The 21293-nt window shown below is 32.0% G+C and overlaps 1 long non-coding RNA gene across 2 annotated transcripts in view; it reads right to left on the reverse strand.

Moving 5' to 3' along the window:
- Positions 1-217: 217 nt before the first annotated feature.
- LOC144297649 (uncharacterized) overlaps positions 218-21293 on the reverse strand; it is a 185876-nt gene continuing 164800 nt past the window's right edge. Inside the window, exons 4-6 of one of the 2 annotated variants that reach the window (XR_013364601.1) lie at positions 14413-14501; positions 12370-12396; positions 218-559 (exon numbers count right to left, since the gene is read on the reverse strand). This is a non-coding gene — a long non-coding RNA (uncharacterized LOC144297649). The remainder of the gene's footprint in view (positions 560-12369; positions 12397-14412; positions 14502-21293) is intronic. The other variant, XR_013364604.1, reaches the window with a different exon arrangement.

Consider the following 21293-nt stretch of genomic DNA (forward strand, 5'->3'; position numbering starts at 1 on the left):
AGAATTTGCCATAGTACAGTGAGTTCCTGAGTCTACTTCACCCAGCTTCTCCCAATGGTCAGCATCTTATAAAATCAAAGAACATTATCAAAGCCAGATATTGAGTCTGTTACTAATGAAACAAGAGGTCTTATTCATATTTCAAAATTTGTATTTATTTATTTATTTATTTATTTATTTATTTATTTATTTATTTTTACTAAAGTTTATCCTTAAACGTTCAATAGGATCCAAGACAACACTTTATTCTAGCAATAAGTGGTAACAGATGTTATGGCAGGGAATCCAGATGTTTAAACAGAAATGGAATTAAGATTCACCATTGCATCAGGCAGGAGAAACAGCATCTTTTGGCCAGTTTCTTAATTCCACCTAGGCCCAGGGGGCCCTTCCCCACAGTCTTCACTTTTAGCTGCTCAAGTATTTTTCTGCTCTTCTTTATGTTTCAGCTTGAATGCCCCTTCCTCATCCATCTCCTTGGCCTACTTCTTGGGCTGCTTCAGGGATTTTTGCAGCCTTTGTGGCCAGACATGGTGCCTGCTGCCTTCTTCCTCAGACCCTGCCATGAGAAGTGGAGCCATATTTCACAATTTTTATATACTCTCTCTGTTAATGTATGGTCCCACGAAACTTTATCACACTATAATAGGTTTATATAACTACCACAGAAATCAGAGTGTAGAATTTTCCCATCACCAGAAACATATTCTCTGATATTATCCCCGTGAAGTCACACTCTTCTGATCCTAGTCCCTGGCACTGATCTGCTATCACTATAATATTCTCATTTTGGAAAAAAAAAATTCATTTTGAAAATATCAAATAAATAAAGTTATACGGTACATAATACTTTCAGATTGGCATTTTTAACACAGTTGTCAGATTCATACAAGTTGATGTTTGTATCAAATAGTCTGCTCCCCTTTTTACTACAGTATATGCATACAATGAAATAGTACTGAGTACTATTTACTTTTTACTGAGTACTATTTCATTGTATGGATATACCGTAGTTTGTTTATCCATTTGCCCATCAGAAGGTGTTTGATCATTTCCAGTTTTGGCTACTACAAACAAATTGCTATGAATATTTATGTACAGGTTTTTGAGTAAACATAAGGTTTCATTTCTCCAAGGTTAACATCCCAAAGTGTGATTATTGGATTATATGGCAAATGAATATTTTACAGTTTCTTATAAAGTTAATTAACAATAAAACTAGTTTATAAATGTGTTTCTTATAATGTATCTGGACATTTGTAATTCTGAATTACTCTGTTTTAAAAATAACAAATCGTTAAAAAAATAAAAGTCTTGGAAAAACTTGTTCTTTGTTGGTTTCAGTCCCATTTAACATTTTTATTTTGATAAGGTAGAACTAAGTTATCTCTGTCACTTTCAAAGATCACTGCAAATGAAACCACATATAAAGAACTTTTACCTCTTTGGCTTCTATTACTTGTGTATAATTCCAAAGTAATTGAAACTCTTAACTTCCAAAGAGTAATATTCCAAATTTCATTGAAGTAGCATATCTTTGTAAGAGTAAGGGTATCTTTTTATGGTTAATCTCTTGTTTTTATATTGAATGATTGACTGATGCTTCATATGACTTTCAGTATTTATATTCATTACCAGATGTATTTGATTCCATACACACATAATGAAAGCCATGAGTCTGGAAACATATGGTGACTGACACTACCTCAGACCTGTGAAAAAGACAATCCCTATCTTTAAGAAGGTTAAACTCTAATGTCAACAATGTGTGATAATAAGTGTGACAATAAAAGGCACAGCTAAAGCACAGAAGAAGAAATTATTTCTTTTAAAACACAAAAAATAAATATTAATATAACAAAATAAAGTTAGGACTAACTTGGTTGAAAGTAATGAATTTAAAAAACATGCCGATTTAATCATTAAACATATATCAATAAAGATGAAAATTAGTAAAAAAAAAAAAAAGATGAAAATTAGTTTACTTTACTTTTATTTTTTAAAAAGATTTTAATCATTTACTCATGAGAGACACACAGAGAGAGAGAGAGAGAGGGTAGAGGGAGAAGCAGGCTCCATGCAGGGAGCCCAAAGTGGGACTCGATCCCGGATCTCCATGATCATGCCTTGGGCTGACGGCAGGTGCTAAACCACTGAGCCACCTAGGCTGCCCTACTTTTATTTTCTATAGTACTGTATTTCAGCTTTATATAGTTTTTGAAGCTTTAAATTATTTGTAAATAGGCACAATAAAAAGTTATACCATTAATATTTCTTTTATAACTGTAGAAGTACTATAGTTAGCTAGACTTTGTGTTCATAAAGGCCAGCTCAGGGGATGGTTTTATTTCTAAGCCAGATGGACGAATGCCCACCTACTGAGTCATCCAGACCATTTCCTGCAGTAGTTGGTTTTGACTGTAAATATTCTCATGTAAATACCTACAGGGCCAACTCAAATTAGATTGTTAGATGTCAAAACATCACAGTTCAGTAAGATATTTGCAGGACACCTCCCTCATTGTCTCTGTAGACACAGAGGGCATAGACAAAGTGGCAGGTGCCTAAAATAAAAGGATTTATAAATTCAGCAGAAGTGATCTCCCTTGTATGCCTTATCAAAAAAACCACTCATTTTAGCATTAACTCAGGTGATCCATAATCATATTTATTTTATATAAATGAAAGAGGCTTTCAAAGTGTTCATTGACCTGTAACTTTAATGAAATATAGACCCTAGAATAAAAAATTTGTTGTAAATGTGGTTAGTTGAGTATCAAAATGTTCTATATGAAACATTCGATGGTACCATTTCCTCACATTCATATATGTGAGGTTTAAAGTGTTTACTTATGTGTTAAACAAAATGCTTCTGAGGAAGACTTAAAAAAGCAATTCAAGGTTTTAGAAAATTATATAATTCATGCTTGCATCGTTTTTCCATTTAAGATATTATGCAAACAACATCTAAGCTATACATTTTTCTTAATTATTTTTTTTCACCCAGTGGCTACATCATAATCCATATTACGGGTATACCAGAAAGTACTTAATTAATGAATATCTTTGACATTTTAGTTAATACTACCTAAATATTAAGATAATTTCAATTTTTGGTATGATAAACAACACCATAAATATCTTTTACATACATAGTTGTTCATTTGTCAAATTGATCTCTTTAAAAATTTAATTAAATGAAAAGTTAATCAGTTAAAAATCCACTCAAATTTAATACCTTTAATAAATATTGACAAAATGCCTTCAAAAGAGATCTTTTAGTTCTATACTCAAACTAGTAATCAATTAGAGTAAGAATTTCACCATTTTTATGAATATTAGATTTTGTAAATTTTTAAAATATTTGAGCAAAATTTTATTTCATTTTCATTTTTTTGATAACTTATAAAGTGGTACCTCAACTTCATTTATTGTTATTTGTATTTCTTTGTGCAATGACTGGGATGTATTTTGATTCCCTTGAAGAAATTTTTTGCTCCTATTTTTATAACAGTTATCATCAATATTAACTGTCTTTCTTGGGTGTGGCAGGTTGTTTCCACCTTTGCCATTGTGCTAATACATACTATCCAGGATCCTAAAGGTCATAGACATGTGTTCAATTTGTGTACTTTTTGCTTTTTGTTGAGATTATTATTAGGCATTACATTGCTTCAATCACAATTTCTAACTAGATTTCTTTTATGGATGTTGATAAACTACAGAATCTTGCTTTATTTTCTCTACCCACCTCCCATGTTACTATCAATAATGTATTAGGAGACACTCTTAGAATTTGAAGAGAAGATATTTGAAGCAAATATTTTGTCTAATATTTTCAAGTCGGAAAATTTTCTGTATTTTTGTACTTATGTGCAATGTTTCTCCAATTAATTTTTGCCTATTTTTTCAATTTTATCATTCTCTATTTTTTTAAGATTCACTTATTTAGTAGCACTTCAGTAAAAACTGATTAACTTCTCAGTTAAAATAAAATATTTATCTTTGCTAATATTTCTTGTAATACTCAATTTCAGAGCTTTTTCCCTTAAAGAACAGTTTTACTTGAATTGTCTGTTATATAAAGCTATTAATGAACTAATTATAGTTAATTCAATGCTATAAAGTAATGAGTTAAATGATAACTACTTTTTTATGCTTAAAATGGGTGGCACAAAGGGAAGAATAAAGCTGTAATACACAAAATCTATTATAAGAAATGGTGGAACCTCAAATATATATATTTGCTGATATATACATATTATTTGATTAGAACATTATAAAAGACCTACTGTGCAGATACATTATAAAATATAAATGACATACTATACAAATTCATAAGCATGAAAATATTATAAAATAAATATTAATTTTATATGTAAACTGACTTAAATATAATTTATGAAAATAAAATATATAATAGAATGTATTGTATATCTATTTATAATATAATAAATACTTATAAGCATAGACATATATAACTAAAAGATTCTGCATCCCCAATTCTAATGTGTGCACCCGGGTTGTTTCCCCTCACCAACAAGTACTCTGACATCAGCTAAGTATCCTATTGTTCACCTATTCTGATACTATCTACCTGGAGATAGCACCAAATCCCCGGGTTAAGGTCTCAATTCTACCCCTCCACACATCTATACCCCCAACATTTCAGTTGACATCTGGGCCTCTAATTGAACAACTATGGATGGAGTTTTCAACAACCCCTTCCTTGGGTTTAACAAAACTCAGAGAAACATTCTACTTGCCAGATTATCAGTTTATTACAAAGATATATAACTCAGGAACAGCAGGATGGAAGAGAAGCTTCAGACAAGCCATGGGGAAATATCAAGGAGCTTCCATGTTGTCTGAGTGCACACTCTCCCCAAATCTCCATATATTCACCAACCCAGATGCTTTTTGAACCCTGTCCTTTTCGATTATTCTGGAGGCTTCATTACATTGGCATGATTAATTAAATTATTGGCCTTAAGGAGTTGAACTTAATTTCTAGCACCTTTTCCCTTCTCAGAGGTGTTTGTGTTGGGGGAAGGTGGGAGTGAAAGTTCTAACCCTCTAATTACATGGTGACTCCACTGGCCACCAGTCTCCCTTCTTTAGGTGATTTTTGGGTCACTTCAATAACATAATGAACGATACCTTTGTCCTTTCCATCAATTAGGAGATCTCAAGGGTTTTAAGAGCGCTGTGCTAGGAGTAGAGTGAAATACCAAATATATTTTTCTTATTAATCACACTATTATAATAATACACTATTACAATAAATATTTTATAATATTTAACATGTATAGTATAGTTAGAGATAAATATTAATCAAAATACTCAAATCTATGTTTATCTCACTGTTATAATAAAAATATAGAAAAAGTGGAATTAACTTGGTACCTACTTAGCATATTGAGAAGTAGAAATTGAGAAGTTAGAAAAGCAGGGGGCGCCTGGGTGGCTCAAGAGTTGAGCGTCTGCCTTCGGCTCATGTTGTGATCCTGGGATCAGGGATTGAGTCCTGCTTCTTCCTCTGCCTATGTCTCAGCCTCTTTCCCTCTCTGTGCCTCTCATGAATAAATAAATAAATCTTTTAAAAATATTGAGAAAAACAGGGGTTATATGATATTGATATTTATGATAAAAATGTATATATTTGGTCTTTGTCACTGCTCCTAGCACAGAGCTCTGAAAACTCTTATCATTTCCTCAATAACAAGAGTGATAGGAGCATCTTTTATTACAATGTTTGGTCTTTTGTCCTCCATTCCTGAAATAGCTCCAGTACTGTAAAAGTGAAAGGAGTGCCTTTGTTTTTCTTAGCAAGCCCCTTTCAACCACACCTGAGTTTATGTTAATGGGACGGTTTTTGGGGAGTCCCTAGATAACCAATGGGATATAGAGGCTGGTTATCAGAAAAATCAATCATGTGATTAGAGAGTTGGAATTTTAAGTCTTACCCCCTAACCAGTGGGGAGGAGATGGGGGCTAGAGGTTGAATTAATCAATGGTCGATCATTTAATAAACTGTGATCATATAATTAGAGTTCCATAAAAAAATCCCTAAAGTATAGGGTTCTGAGAGCTTCCAGTCTGGTGAAGGTATGAAGGTGCTGGCATGCCTGAAGATGGCTTGGGAGCTCTGCACATTTCCCTTCCTTCCCTTACACCTTGCCTTCTGCATTTCTTCCCCCTGGCTGTTCTTAAATTTTATCTTTTTATAATAAACTGCTAATCTAGTAAGTAAACTGTTTTCTTGTGTTCTCTGAGCCACTTCAGGACATGCTACGCCCAAACATAGCAACTTAGTGTCTTAAATATTTTAAGCTGAAGGAATTTCTTAAATTGGCAGAATCAGAAAGGTCACACTATCTGACCTCTATCCCCTTGCTTTTTTCCCTGAAAGTAGTCCTAACATTACTATGTAAAAGGTACCCTCCCTTTCCCTCTGTACAAACAAATCTCATTAAATTAAACCTTATTTTCCTAGTTTTCCACCATTTATGTCCTGTAGTCTAAATCCCTTTGTCTTGCCAATCCCTCACAAATGTATTTTTCTTTGTTTAAAAAGTGTAAAAGCTTCCTACTCTGGTCCTTCCTCTAGTCTTCATTCTCTTATGAAGGTTCCCATGTACATGTACACATTTAATAAAATTTGTGTGCTTTTCTTTTATTAATCTGTCTCTTTCAGTTTAATTTTCAGACCCAGTCAGGGATCCTAAGAAGGATAAGGACAATTTTTTTCTCTCCTACTGGAGATAGAAGAAATAGTAGTGTTTTACTTTTGTAAATTAATTCATAGATTCCCTGATTTAATTAAGTGTTCCTTCTATGTCCATAGCTGATAGTTACATGGACTTATCTTTAAGGCAGTTTTTAGGATGTAAAGAAAAATTGTGCTCCCAAAATTTAGTAGACCAAAAGATCAGTATTCATGATATTTCTAAATAAATTGAATTTATTTGATCACTGACATGTATCAAAAATTTTTAATTCATGCAAGATTGAAATTAAGAAGCTTTGCAAAAATACAACAGATATCATTTTGAGGACTCTTTCTATTAAGCTATATATCACAAGTATGCACTACTAAGAAGAGTTCTACAAGACACTCTTGGGGTTATAGCCTAACTTATTCTCAAACTTCACTGATTTATTTCTCAGAGGCTTTCACCAAGTTTTGATTGTCAAGAGTAATGGGCTCTCATTTTATTTATTAATTTCAATATCCTTGATGCGCAGATGTTATATACATTTGTCAAAACACCTTGAAATATATACTTTAAGTGAGTGCAGGTAACTGAACACAAATTATTTCTTTATAAAGTGAATATAAACCAAACTTGTGTATATACTCCATATGGATACTGCTATATGAACATCACCTGTCTTCCTTGCATCATCTTAAATCATATATACATTTGTAGTTCACTTTTCTCTTCTATTGAATTTTTAGAGGGAATATTTTATAGCACTGAGCATTTCCTCTTTCTTGATACCCAATTCTCTCTTTATCATCATTTTATAACCTTCTTTTAGATTTCTTCTAAGGTATTAGGATGTGATCTTTCCACTCACATTTAATTGGGATTCCAAATTATTAGTCTCATCTTTCTAAACTTTAAATCCTTTTGTTAGACAATTCATTCAAAATAAATGAACCCAAGTGTTTTAAGATGTATTGGACTAAACTGATTTTATTCAATTTTTGTATAAATACACTTGTGACAAATGCTATGAAGTCATATTAAAAAAAGAGAAAACTCTCAGCAGGTTAAATTAATAGAAGGATAAATCAAATTGACTTGCTAACCTTTAATTTTCATATCTCAGACTAGGAATTTCTGCCTACCTTAGGTTGTTAGGAGGATTAAATGAGATATTATTAAAAGCATTTTGTAAATTATGTAGAAAAGAATGTTTCAATACATCCTTTTCATTCTAATCAGCCCTTCAACACACATCAGATAGCATTTCTATGTAGGAGCCCTCACTTCTTGGCTTGGATTTCCCACACTGATTCCCATCCTGTGTGATTCTCATCCCAATCACACTTGGGCTCCAATATTTTTTGGCAGACTATTTTGTATAGAATGGATGATATCTTTATCCTGTTCAGACTTAGACACCTGTGCAGGGATACACTGATGCAACTACATTAATGTCCATCAACTGTGAACATTCTAACATTCACCCAAGTTCTGGCTGCCCATGCTAGATCACCCAATTATATGAATGCTCTGATAATTCCACTGAGGTCCCAACATCTCCACTAATCATTAGTCCTTCTAATCAGATGTCATTATCACTCTTCTTAGACATCAACATCTGACTCTACAAGACAATTATTGTATACTATATTTACTCAATATCAACATTTTTAGTGTTTTTTTCATTCATTTTGTAGATCCAAATATTCATCTGGTATCATCTTTCTCCTACTTGAAGAGCTTCCTTTAATAATTATTTTAAGTTAGATTGGCCAGATTACATGCAAAAACTCTACTCCTTTAAAACTCCATCCATTGCAGAAAATGAGTTACACACTCGGTGAGATTTCCTGCCATTGGAATGTGGCATTTTCTTGACTGAGCATTTATTAGTTCTCTATAAACCTTTGATTGTTGTGAAATTCCTACAAGTTCAATTAGTTTCTGATTGTTTTTGATGTTTCTTTTGGGGAACTACGATTTGGATTTTCTTAGTTCACTAGTTTATTTGTTTTATTTTTGAATTATAAATTTAGTTTATTTTTATTTAGATTGATGACTAGTGTGAGTGGACTTGTTTTAAGTGGCTTATTAGGTGCTTTCTACTTTGCATTGTTTTATTTCTTCTTTTGTTGTTTTCTGTTGGAATGATTACATTTTACTTACCATCTTCCCCTCCTTTTTGTCTTTTAAAAAGTATTTTATTTATTTATTTGAGAGAGAGAGAGCACAAACAGGAGGTAAGGACAGAAGGAGAGTGAGAAGCAGACTTTCTGCTAAGCAGAGAGCCTGATGCAGGGCTCCATCCCAGGACCCCAAGATCATGACCTGAGCCTGAGCCGAAGACAGATGCTTAACCACCTGAGCCATGTAGGTGTCCCTCCTTTTTGTGTAGAAACTATACATTTTAATTCTGTTATTTTATCAATTATACTTAACTGTGTGATATGTTCATTTACTTAATAATGTCTAACATGAGGCACAATCTTTAAAATTATCCTGAAAAAGGCAAGAAGTTTAGAACTTTTTTCATCCCTCATCATTACTTCCTGATGTATATCAGTGCTACTAATTCAGTTCTACTTTGTTTTTGAAAACCAATTATAAATATTACTTTATATAATCTATGATGTAGATTTACCTAAATGTTTTTTAAGTTAACCAACTAGTTGCTCACATTGTTTCTATTACATAATTTATTTCTTCCGAAAATGTATTCAACAAAAATTTTCTGAAAAAAATGAGTAAGATTCAATCTCTATTTAGCTGAAAATAGCATTATTTTGCTTTCCCTAAGATGATAATTTAGTTAGGCATACAGTTCTCAGCTTACTTCTATATTTCCCTTTATTCAATATTAGTTTGCCTTCTTTCATTCATTATTGAAATATCTATTGTCTACTTTGTATTATGTTATTTTAAGTAAAAAATGGACAAAAGTCGGGATCCCTGGGTGGCGCAGCGGTTTAGCGCCTGCCTTTGGCCCAGGGCGCGATCCTGGAGACCCGGGATCGAATCCCACGTCGGGCTCCCGGTGCATGGAGCCTGCTTCTCCCTCTGCCTGTGTCTCTGCTTCTCTCTCCCTCTCACTGTGTGCCTATCATAAATAAATAAATAAATAAAAATTAAAAAAAAATGGACAAAAGTGAACAAGACACAAAAATGTCAGCTCTTATGAGCATTCCATATGGCAGATAAACATTAGACAAAGAAAATATGACATGTTAGGTCTGCTTGTGAGGGTTAGAAAACTCAAAAGTTTTTGTTTTTAAAATGTGTTTCATTACTATAAACATCAAAAAATTAAGAACATCTGAATAAACAAAATATTTGATCTCTTTTCTTTCTAGAATTCTGTTTATATTTTGAGTTTAATAATTGATCCTTCGGCATCTATTATTATTTAAAATAATGCATGATCTCATTTTAATTTTTTGGAACTACAATTTAGTGTCTGATGGACCTCTTTTTTCTACTAATATTTCTTGATGTCATTTCTATATCCCTTATTTTATGGTCTATTTAAACTATTCACTCTTATATTCCAATTTACTAATTTTTTCTTTAGCTATATCAGTTCATTTTTATACTGCATTTTAATATATATTGATATTTAAATTTTTAAGTAATCATAGTTTTGATATTATTAATTTCAATAGTTTTAGCTATTTTTTGTCTCTCCATGTTGATTTTGTTTTATCTTGTCTTTCAGTTAAAGTTTGTATAAATTTTTAAATGTTTCTTTTTGTTTCAATCATAGCTACAAATTTATTTATTATTTTTTAAAGAATTTATTTATTTATTTGACAGAGCAAGAGAGAGCAAGAGCACGATCAGGGATTAGTGACAGAGGGAGAGGGAGAAGCAGGCTCCCCACTTAGCAAGGAGCCCAATGCTGGAGGACTCTGGGATCATGACCTGAGCCAAAGGCAGATGCTTACCTGACGAAGCTGCCCAGTTGCCCCCATAGTTACATATTTTAAAAAGTTATCCTATTACCTAGGCTCAAGTTGTGACTTTAATCACTTTATATGCTGTGCAGTGTCAAAAGTCTTTCAATCGTGATGAAATATTTATTCCTTTTTAAATAAGGTTTATTTTTGACATAAGGATTTCCAGAATATGCAGATAATGAAGACTCTAAACTGTCTTGAGAATCAAGATTGTGGTTAAGCTTTTCAGGAAAAACATTTTCTTTTCTCACCCAGAATTCTGGCTTAGACTTCTCTTTAACATCTCTTTGAGCTATCAGTTCATCCTTTCACAGATGGCATAGCACTTTGACAGTAATAGATTTATACAGCAGTATTCATTCTAAATCCTTGTCTCATCTGGGCCCAAGGACTTATCATCTGTCTCTGAATGGAAGTAAAAACCAACTGCCTAGGTTACCAAGTTCAACCCTCTTTATCTCCATCCAGGAAACTCCAACAACTGTCTCTTCATGATCTCATTCAAAATTTCTTCTTCATTGTGGGCTTGTGCATATTTTCTTCATTCTTGGTCTTCTTTCTTCATTTTTTATTGTTCTACAGATATACATGTCAAACAAAATTATTTCCTCTCACATCTCCAACATTAGCTATATGTAGTCTTATTTGTGTATCTGTGTATTGATTAATTGATTGATAATTTAATAAGTAAATGCCCATGGATGTACCAATTTAGGATGTGAACAACTTCTGCACATCTCCTAAAGCACTCATGCCATAAGTTCCATGGGATTTGTATCTAAGAGCATGATTACTGGGTTGAATTGAATGTGAATGTTCAATTCTATGTAATGTTAAGCCATTTTCAAAAGTATTATTAATATATAAGATTGTCCTTACCTATATATTTTTTAAAGATTTATTTATTTATTTATGAGAAACAGAGAGAGAGAGAGAGGCAGAGACATAGGCAGAGGGAGAAGTAGGCTCTCCACGGGAGCCTGATGTGGGACTCGATCCTGGATCCTGGTATCACGACGTGAGCCAAAGGTAGACACTCAACCACTGAGCCACTCAGGCATTCCTATATTTACCTATATGGTCTTTTACCTTTCGTATTATCAGAATTTAAATTTTTGCCAATCAAAATGTACATAAAATGCTGCATGTCATTATTATCTTCATTTGTATTTTCCTGATTACAAATAAGTCTGAACATATTTTATACATGTTGTGTGTGTATATATATATATGTATATATGTACATATATATATACACACACACACACACACACAAACATACAATTTTACATATAGTGTGTGGGTAGCTGTAAATGAACATACAGATACAATAACATATATATGTATACATATGTGTGTATGTATTTATTTGGTCTCATGTCTTCCTGTTTCTATCAAATGTATTTTCACTGTCTTCTGTTTATTCTTCCACTTGTATTTTTCCTTACCCGGATGACTTATAGGCATTTTTTATATATTATTGATACTGAGTCTTCATAAGTTTTTGTGTACTGCAAATATCTTTTTATGGTCCCTAATGTGACTTTTCACAATCTTTAAGTTTTCTTATGATGTACAAAAGCTTTTATCTTTAATAGTTAAATTTATCAAACTTTCATATAGCACAAAGTCTTAGAAGTATTTGAATCTAACATGCTACTATTGAGATTCTTGAAAAGATGAGGTTTCAGATTTCTTACCAAAAGTTTTTCAGTTTCTTTCATGACCTGTGGGGGAAAACATACACCATAGCAGTATTCATTTAATTCCACTGTTAAAACAGTTTATTTTTTGTTCCAAAGTGAGTTAATGATGAAGCATTTGCCTGTGTGGGCTTGACAAAGCAATCTGTCTCTGTGGGAAGCTTCCTCAGGACTATCAAGAAACGTGAACCCCTGAAGATGCCTCCTTTTTACAAACCCTATAGTTAGCCTGAATGCTAGACCTAGATTCCTGGATCAATTCCAATTTGGATAATATGCAATGCTTACTAAAATTCCTTCTGCAGTTTGAATGCAATACTGAATATTTCTTCATTTCTCTTCATAAAGCCTCCTTCAATGTGATCCCACGTCTATTAAATTATATTTTAATCTCCAGGGTAGATGTCTTTCAGTGTTGCCCATTATTTCTCATGACATAGTCAAAATAAAAGTTTGTTGTATCAAAAATAAATGTGTAGTTTGAACACATTCTTATCTTGTTTTGCCAATATGGATTTACTATCACAAAGCCTTCAGATAATGTTGCAGATATGATTACTGATGCTGAAAAAATATGATTATATGCTGGCAAAAGCTTCAATTTTAAAGGCTCAGGTCTGGATCAGCACAATTTGTGTATTGTATAAATTGGGTATAAGATTCAGGTTCACATAGTTCTCTAGATTTGACTATCCTCGGACAAGGCAAAGAACATGCAAATACTACTTTCTAAACTGGTTATCTGCATCAGTGTAGATCATCTATAGGACCGAAATTCAATATTAAAATGCATAAATAGCGACTTTATAAAGTACTATCCCACTAAGGTTATATACAGAAAGCCAAAATTGTGGTTTGAAAATATTACAGGGGTTAACTTAACAATTGAATTTGACTGACTTCATGACCAAGTCTACTGAGAACACAGAATAGGATCATTATGGCAGTCAAAACTGGACATTTTATACATTTATTCATACATTGCCTATATTTTGAATTTATCAATAAGTTTTTAACCAGACATATAATATATTCGTCTATGGAGTCTTTAGCAAATGCATAAAGTGGATTCATGCATACTTCACTCACTGTATAAAACTGCTTAGACATGAAAAGAAAAATTTCCTTAAATGTTAAACATTTTAGAAATTAACCCATTTGAAAAATTAGAACCTCTGAAGAAATGAGACAAACGTGTTAAATTTGAGAATCTTCTTATACAATTGGGCAGTACTCAAAATGATTTTCAGATTAATAATAATAATAATAATAGTCTATAATAGGGCTTTTTAAATGTTTTCTGGTACAAGTAGGGCAAGTTTAAACAGTATAAAATATTTCCCTTGCTTGCCTGGAACTATGTAAATCTTAAATAAAACACAGGGAAATAATTTTTAGTCAGGTACCCCTATATTTGGTCAAAAAAACCTGTTACCAATCTTATTCTGATGAACATATCAAAGTGATTGTTGTATGCCCCCATCTTTTCAGAAAGCATATGTTAAACAGGGCAGGCAAAGATAAACTTTAAAAGGATTCACTTGTCCTAACAGCCCATCTGTTTCCTACTCCCCGCAGAGCACATCTCTTTTCTGGGGTCCCTTTCAGGTGTGCTCTTACCTTATGTAACACTCTCTTTATTGTAAGTTCATGCTGTGACCCTGTCAGAATTGCTACAGCAGGGGTGACCTCAGTAATGACCATCCACAGCCTGCCAAGCTAACTTGGTCAGTGTTAGCTGATTAAACTTTTAACAACATCCCCTGTGCGATAAAGGGCAAAATGACAACTTTGCCCATCGTCAAGGTGTCTGTATAATAAACTAATTAGTAAACCACACAGTCTGTGGAGCTTTTAATGAGTGCTATCGGCTGGCCTCTGTAATAAAAACCCAGTCTGCCCCCTTTTGGGATTCAATTAAGGCACAGACTGTCATATGCTTGGTCTAGCTGATCAATGAATCCATTCCGACCTTTGTCGGAGCTGTTTGCAAGGTCAGTGGCAGTAGTGAAGAAAGCCAGCTTGGTAAAGGAGACATACCCAACAGCGGCCGACAGGCTCCAAGTCCAGTTGTTAATATCCTTGTGGTCATTTGACATCAGCAGAAGTTTCTCTCATTCAAAGGTTAGCTGAAAGAGAAGACAGCAATGAAAAAAATATATTGGTTTTTTTTTTTTCACAGAAAGGTCCCTCTGTTATTAAAAAATGATCATTAGTCTGTTAACATCTACTTTTACCTTGCGGTATCTCCTTTTTCTTCACCCAGTGGAATATTCTATCCAATTTTTGTTCTTCCAAATATGCCTATTGATTTAATTCTTTTCCAGATGTGAAAACAAATGTAACCTTTATAAAATGTAGTCCTGTTTTTTATGTTTCAAGATGGTGAAGTTTTAGAAAGGAATTCAATTAGGAAAGATGTTATTACTTATTAAAAGTCCTTGATGTCAGAAAAGTTTTTTTATAATAAATTTTTAATATTCCATATTTCCAGGTACTGCAAGATTCTTCAAGTCTTTATCTCAAATGTAACTTTTTTCTTAGCAATTTGAGCACCTTTGCATTTATATCTACTAAAAAATATTATTCTGAATTTGAAATAGTAATTTTTTTAATACTTAAATGATGATTTAATGAGAACAAGAATATATCTGGCCATTTGAAGTATAGTAAGTTAAAGAGAAACAAAACATGTGTAAATATTATAGATTGGCATATCCAGACTTAATATTTTTGGGTTTAAGAATAATCCAGAAGACCTATGGGAGTTAGCAATCTATAACTTTATTGAGAATCCAAGATTGATAGGCTTTGCTGCCAGGCTGTGAGATGGAAAACCACTGAGCTAGTGAGTGTAGAGAACGATTCGACAACCACAACCCAAAGTGACACTATTGTTGCATATGCAGTGTTGAAAGGCCCTATGGAATGTCACTATTTATAACTTGATATAAGGTCAAATATATTTTATATATGCTTTTTGGGATTTTGAATATTTGCATATTTTTAAAAACCAGAACTCTATATTTTATTATTTTCCATAAAATAGACATTTATGTTCAAATTAGGTTGAGATTCTATTCAAATTGAAAAAATTTTAAATCCAACAATTTTTCTAGAATTTAAATAAAAATTTAAACACATACAACAATTTTTAACAAATGTATATTTGCACAATAAATTGAATGCAATTAAAATTGAAAAATATTGAGTACAGTCTTTAAATATTAAAAATGAACATACCATGAGATCCAAAAATTATCTTATAGTCTATGCTACAGAAATAATTATACGGCTACAGAATATACAATTACTAAAATATTTACCACAGAGGGTTTTTTTTTAATAAGATACAATTGTCTAAAAGCTAAATGCCCAACAACAGGAGATTATGTATAAAGAAACAGCATGTTCACTTAGCAAAATACCATGTAGCCCTTAGAAATCATGATGTAGAGCCTATAGTTATAGTCATAGAAAAGTATTCATAATATCAGTGAAGAAACCAGTGGAAAACAATATGATTCAGTTTTTGTAATATCTATTTCATAGCATATGTATATATAAATATTTCATAATATATGTATATAATGTATAAGTATATTAATATATTCATGCATATACACATACATGAATACATATGTGAATATATGGTACATATGTATATATAGATTCACCAATACATACAAATTATACATATAAAAATACTCTATATTTATAAAAGTACTTTCAGTTTTTATACCTTCAAATATTTTCTGATTTTCTTCTAATGATCTGTCTCTCTTAATGATTTAACCAAAAATGATATTTAATTCTTAAAAATGATGTAGTCAATAAAATCAGAAGATATGCAATTAAAATCTAGGATGTATTTTTTGAAGTTTGTAAAATATATTTCTCTTTTTTTAATATATTTCAATCAATATACTTTCCACCTCATTTTTCCATACCTTTTACTTGATAATATTTTCACATAAAAGGTATGTAGAAGTATATTTAAACCCAAAGTTTAGCTTGAGGATCAATATGTATTTAGATGAAATATTTTCCATATTATAGACTTATATAAAGCACTCAAGGAATCATAGAAAAGTAACCTTTATAACTGAAATGTAAACTGCCCCTAGTCCATCTTATCTATTTGGAAGCTGGGGCTAGAGAGCAATCCTATTTCATTGGGGGTAATAGTCTTAAGTACATTTAGAATCCAGAGTAAAAGTCCTATGGGTTTGTGATATTTGGGGTTGAGGGATGATTATGAAGGAGGAAATTGTGATTAACATAACCTTGATATTTTTGAATTCTATAAAGTTGGCCTGCGAACAACATGGGTTTGAGTTGCATGGATCCACTTATATGTGGATTTGTTTTTCAGTAAATACAGCACAATACTATAAATGTATTTTCTATTCCTTATGATTTTCTTACTAACAGTTTCTCTTTAACTACTTTACTGTAAGAATACAATATATAATACATATGACATACAGAATATGTGTTAATCAGTTGTTTACATTGTGGGTAAGTCTCCCAGTCGAGAGCAGTTAAGTTCTGGGAAGAGTCAAAAGCTATTCCCAGATTTTCAACTGTACAGGGAGTTGGTGCCCAAACCTTTGTGTTGTTTAAGAGTGACTGAGTGATGGGCACTGAGAGGGACACTTGACGGGATGAGCACTGGGTGTTATAGTATATGTTGGCAAATTGAACTCCAATTAAAAAATATACAAAAAAAAAAAAAAAAGCCAAAAGAGTCAATTATATATCCAATTTCTTTCTCATCAAGGCCAACCCTATTTCTTTACACATTTACACCCTATTTCTCATCAAGGCCAACCCTATTTCTTTACACATTTACACCCTATTTCTACTCCACAAAACACACACATTTGCACAAACATACATACATATGTAGAGTGAGCATTATTCAAGGAGATTTGTTTTTTGTTTTGTTATACTTTTGTGTGTGTCTGTGCTCACTCAGAATATAGGCATAAATCTAAACAGACATATTTAAATTCTCCTCAGAGCTCAAATTTTAAAAAATGTTACCAATACAATTCTGAGACATAAGAGCATATGTCCTGTGTCCTTTTTATAACTCATTATGTTTTGTCAGTAAAAACACTGAAGTTTTAAAAAATGAGGATGCTGCATTTTACCAGCCCACTCATGTACCAAATATACATCAAGTCTCCTCATTACAATTATTTTGTAAAGATTTAAGAATTACAGACATTCAGTTTAGGTCAAGAAAGTTAATATTGGGGGCTAAAGAAAGGAAAGGGTAGGTGAATCAATAAGGGAAAAATACTTCTCATGCTGTCTAAACTAAATTTACCACATAACTTGGCATCAAATTTTGAGTTCATAGTCTATTTCCATGTCTTCAAATTCCTGGTTTATCTTGCTAGTCTTGCAGAATTGTGTTTTTGGAATCCATGACCTTAAGTTCAATTTTAACATAAAGAATACACAATTATTTAAATTAATGCAGTGATGTTCTATATTTTAATCTGTATACTATTCAAGCATACACTAAAAACATTTTGCGAAAAAGTAAAAACATTTTACAAAGAAGTATAATGTACGAAGAAATACTCTGTATCTCTTATAGTAGAAGATTGAATGATATAAAATGTTGAACCAAAGCCAAAGAAGAAAAAAACAAAAAAACAAAAAAACAAAAAAACAAAAAAACAAAACAAAAAAAAAAACAAAGCCAAAGAAGGCTGAAAATGAATGGAAAAAAGAATCAAAGAACAAATAAATGATTAGAAACCAATAAAAAACATGTTAAATATGTATTCAGACAAGTTAATCATTATTAACATGAATGATCTAAATACACCAATGAAAATGAAGATATTGTCAGATTAGCTAAAAAAAATATGTTAGGCTCAAAAAACCCACTTGAAATATAAAGACCCAGGTTAAAAGTAAAGGGATAAAGAAAGTTATACCACAATAATACTAATCAAAGAAAGCCAGAGTAGCTATACTAATTTCAGACTTCAGAACAAGGAACATTCTTGGAAATAAAGGGACTCACTACCTAATGATGAAAGGGTTAATTTTCCAAGAAGACATAATAATCTTAAATGTGAATGCATCTTAACAAAAGAGTGTCAAAATTATGAGGCAAAACTGATAAAAAATAAAAGAGAAATCATCAAATCCACTATCATTATTGGGAACTTCAACTCTTTGTTAGTAATTGATAAATCAGACAGAAATCAGTAAGAATATAGATGTCCTTAACAGCTCTATCAATCAACTTTATCTAATTAACATTTATAGAATACTACATTTAACAATAGTAGAATATGCAATCCTTTCAGGCTAATGTAAAATATTAACTAAGATAAAAAATATTAACCAAGATAAATCTTATTCTAGGACATTATATTCTAGGACAATATATATATATATATATATATTATATGTATTTTTATAAATATATAAAATTTCTTAGACCACAATAGAATTAAACTACAAATCAGTTAGCTGAAAAACAATCATGATAATTCCCAAATATTGGGAAATTAGCAACGCACTTCTGAAATACCCATGTGAAAAAGAACCCTCAAGAGAAATTTTTTTCAAAAATTTTCAATTAATTTAAAATGAAAATATATTTATTAAAATATCTGCAGAAAAAGCTCCTTGCAGCAGTGCTTAAAGGGAATTTACAATCCCAGATGTATATATTAGGAAAACAAAAGAACCTACTAAAATTAATAAACTCTTGGGAAAGATAAGAAATTGCATAGCCAGGTTAAGTTGCTGTGGTATTAGCATAAGAATGGACATATAGACCAATAGAATAAAACTTGAGAACTTAGAAATAAACCCTCACATCTAAGGTCAATTGATTTTTTTCACACTTTTCAATTATCTATTTTTTGCATGTTTTATATAATAAAGAATGTATTAGTAGAACAAAATTGTAAAAACTTTACAAGTAAACAGATACATAGATATCAAAAGTACAGGTCAAAAGTTCTTCCTGATAGAAGTGCACAATCAAAAACATTTGGACAATGGTGTTGTTAACAAGGTTGTTTCACAGGAGGAATTCAAGGTTGCTTTGTTTTTATATTGGAAAAAAGAAAAAAAAACAGTGGATATGTGGGATTTGAAATACAAAAAAAAAAAAAAATAGCATTTATAGTAATAATAGCCCTAGTTCCCGAGCCCCACAGAATAACTACTTAGATGTAAATCTAAAAAAAATATAAATAGGAATTTTATGCTGAAACTCAAACATAACAAAACAAAACTCTGATAAAAGAAATCCAAGAAGATCTAAATAAATGAAAAGGTATTACATTTTTATAGATTGGCACTATCAATATTAAGATGTCAATTCCTCCTGACTTTATCTATAATTTCAATGCAATCCCAATTAAGCTCCCAATAAATTATTTTTTAATATCAAAACACTAATTTTAAAATTTATATGGAAAGGCAAAGAATTTAGAATAGCCAACAAAATATTATAGATGAAGAACCCAGTAAGAGGGCTCACATAATCTGTTTTTAAAATTTACTATAAAGCTACCATAAACAAGAGACTCCGCGTTGGCATAAGAGTGAACACAAAGATCAATGGAACAGAATAGAGAGCCTAGATAAATGAAAACAAATATTATAAACTAATTTTTTAAACTATTTTTTTATAAGGCTGCTAAGGCAATTCAGTGGAGGAAGTCTAGTCTTTTCAAAAATGGTGCTGGAAAAATTAGATATCAATATACAACAACTGTGAACCTAGGCACAGACCTTACATCTTATACTATTTTTTATAGATTTATTTATTTATTTGAGAAGAGAGAGAGAAAGAGAATGAGAAGTGGGGAGCAGCAGAGGAACAGAGAGAGAGAGATTGAGAGAGACAGAGAGAGAGAGGAGCAAACTCCTCGCTGAGCAAGAAGCCTTATGTGGGGCTCAGTCTGGGATTGCAGGTCATGACCTGAGTTGATGGCAGAGCTCAACCAACTGAACCATCCAGGCACCCCCATCTTCTACAAATTTCACAAAATATATCATAGAAATATAAAATGCAAAATTATAAAACTTTTAGAAGGCATAGGAAAATATTAAGATGACTTTGGCTTTCATGTTGTTTTTGATACAATACAAAAAGTGACAATTATTTTTTTTTAGATTTTATTTATTTACTTGAGAGAGAGTGCATGAACATGAGCAGAGATGGGAAGAGTGGGGGAAAGAAAGACAGACAGAGAGGGAGAAGCAGGCTCTCTCATGGGTAGGGAGCCTGATGCAGGTCTTGATCCCAGGATTCTGGGATCATGACCTGAGCTGAAGGCACATACTTAACTGACTGAGCCACCCAGGCACTCCAAGCACAATTCTTGAATAAAAAAAAAAAAAAAAAATAGTGCAGTTGGACTTAAAAAATAAAATGACTTTTTTTTTTTTTTTTGCAGATTTTATTCATTTATTCATTAGAGACAGAGAGGTAGAGACACAGGCAGAGGGAGAAACAGGCTTCACACAGGGAGCCCCACGTGGGACTCCATCCTGGGCTCCAGGATCCTGCCCTGGGTTGAAGTCAGCACCAATCTGCTGAGCCACCGGGGCTGCCCTAAAATGACTCTTAAAATGTGAAGAATGCTGTTGAAATATCAACCCCCTCCCCCTACACGAATCCAAGCTACAGGCTAAGAGAATATCTTTGCTAAACACATATCCAACAAAGAACTAGAATCTAAATATGCAAAAAAGTTTCAAAACTCAACTATATAAAACAGCAATTAAAAATGGGCAAAAAATACAAATAGACATCTCACCAAGGAAGATATAAAGATATTAAATAAGCATGTGACAAGATGTGTAACATTTGTTATCAGGAAAATGTAAACTAATACAAGATGAAATATTATAACACATCTATGACA

Source organism: Canis aureus, chromosome 25 (genome assembly GCF_053574225.1).
Source record: "Canis aureus isolate CA01 chromosome 25, VMU_Caureus_v.1.0, whole genome shotgun sequence".
NCBI lineage: Eukaryota > Metazoa > Chordata > Mammalia > Carnivora > Canidae > Canis > Canis aureus.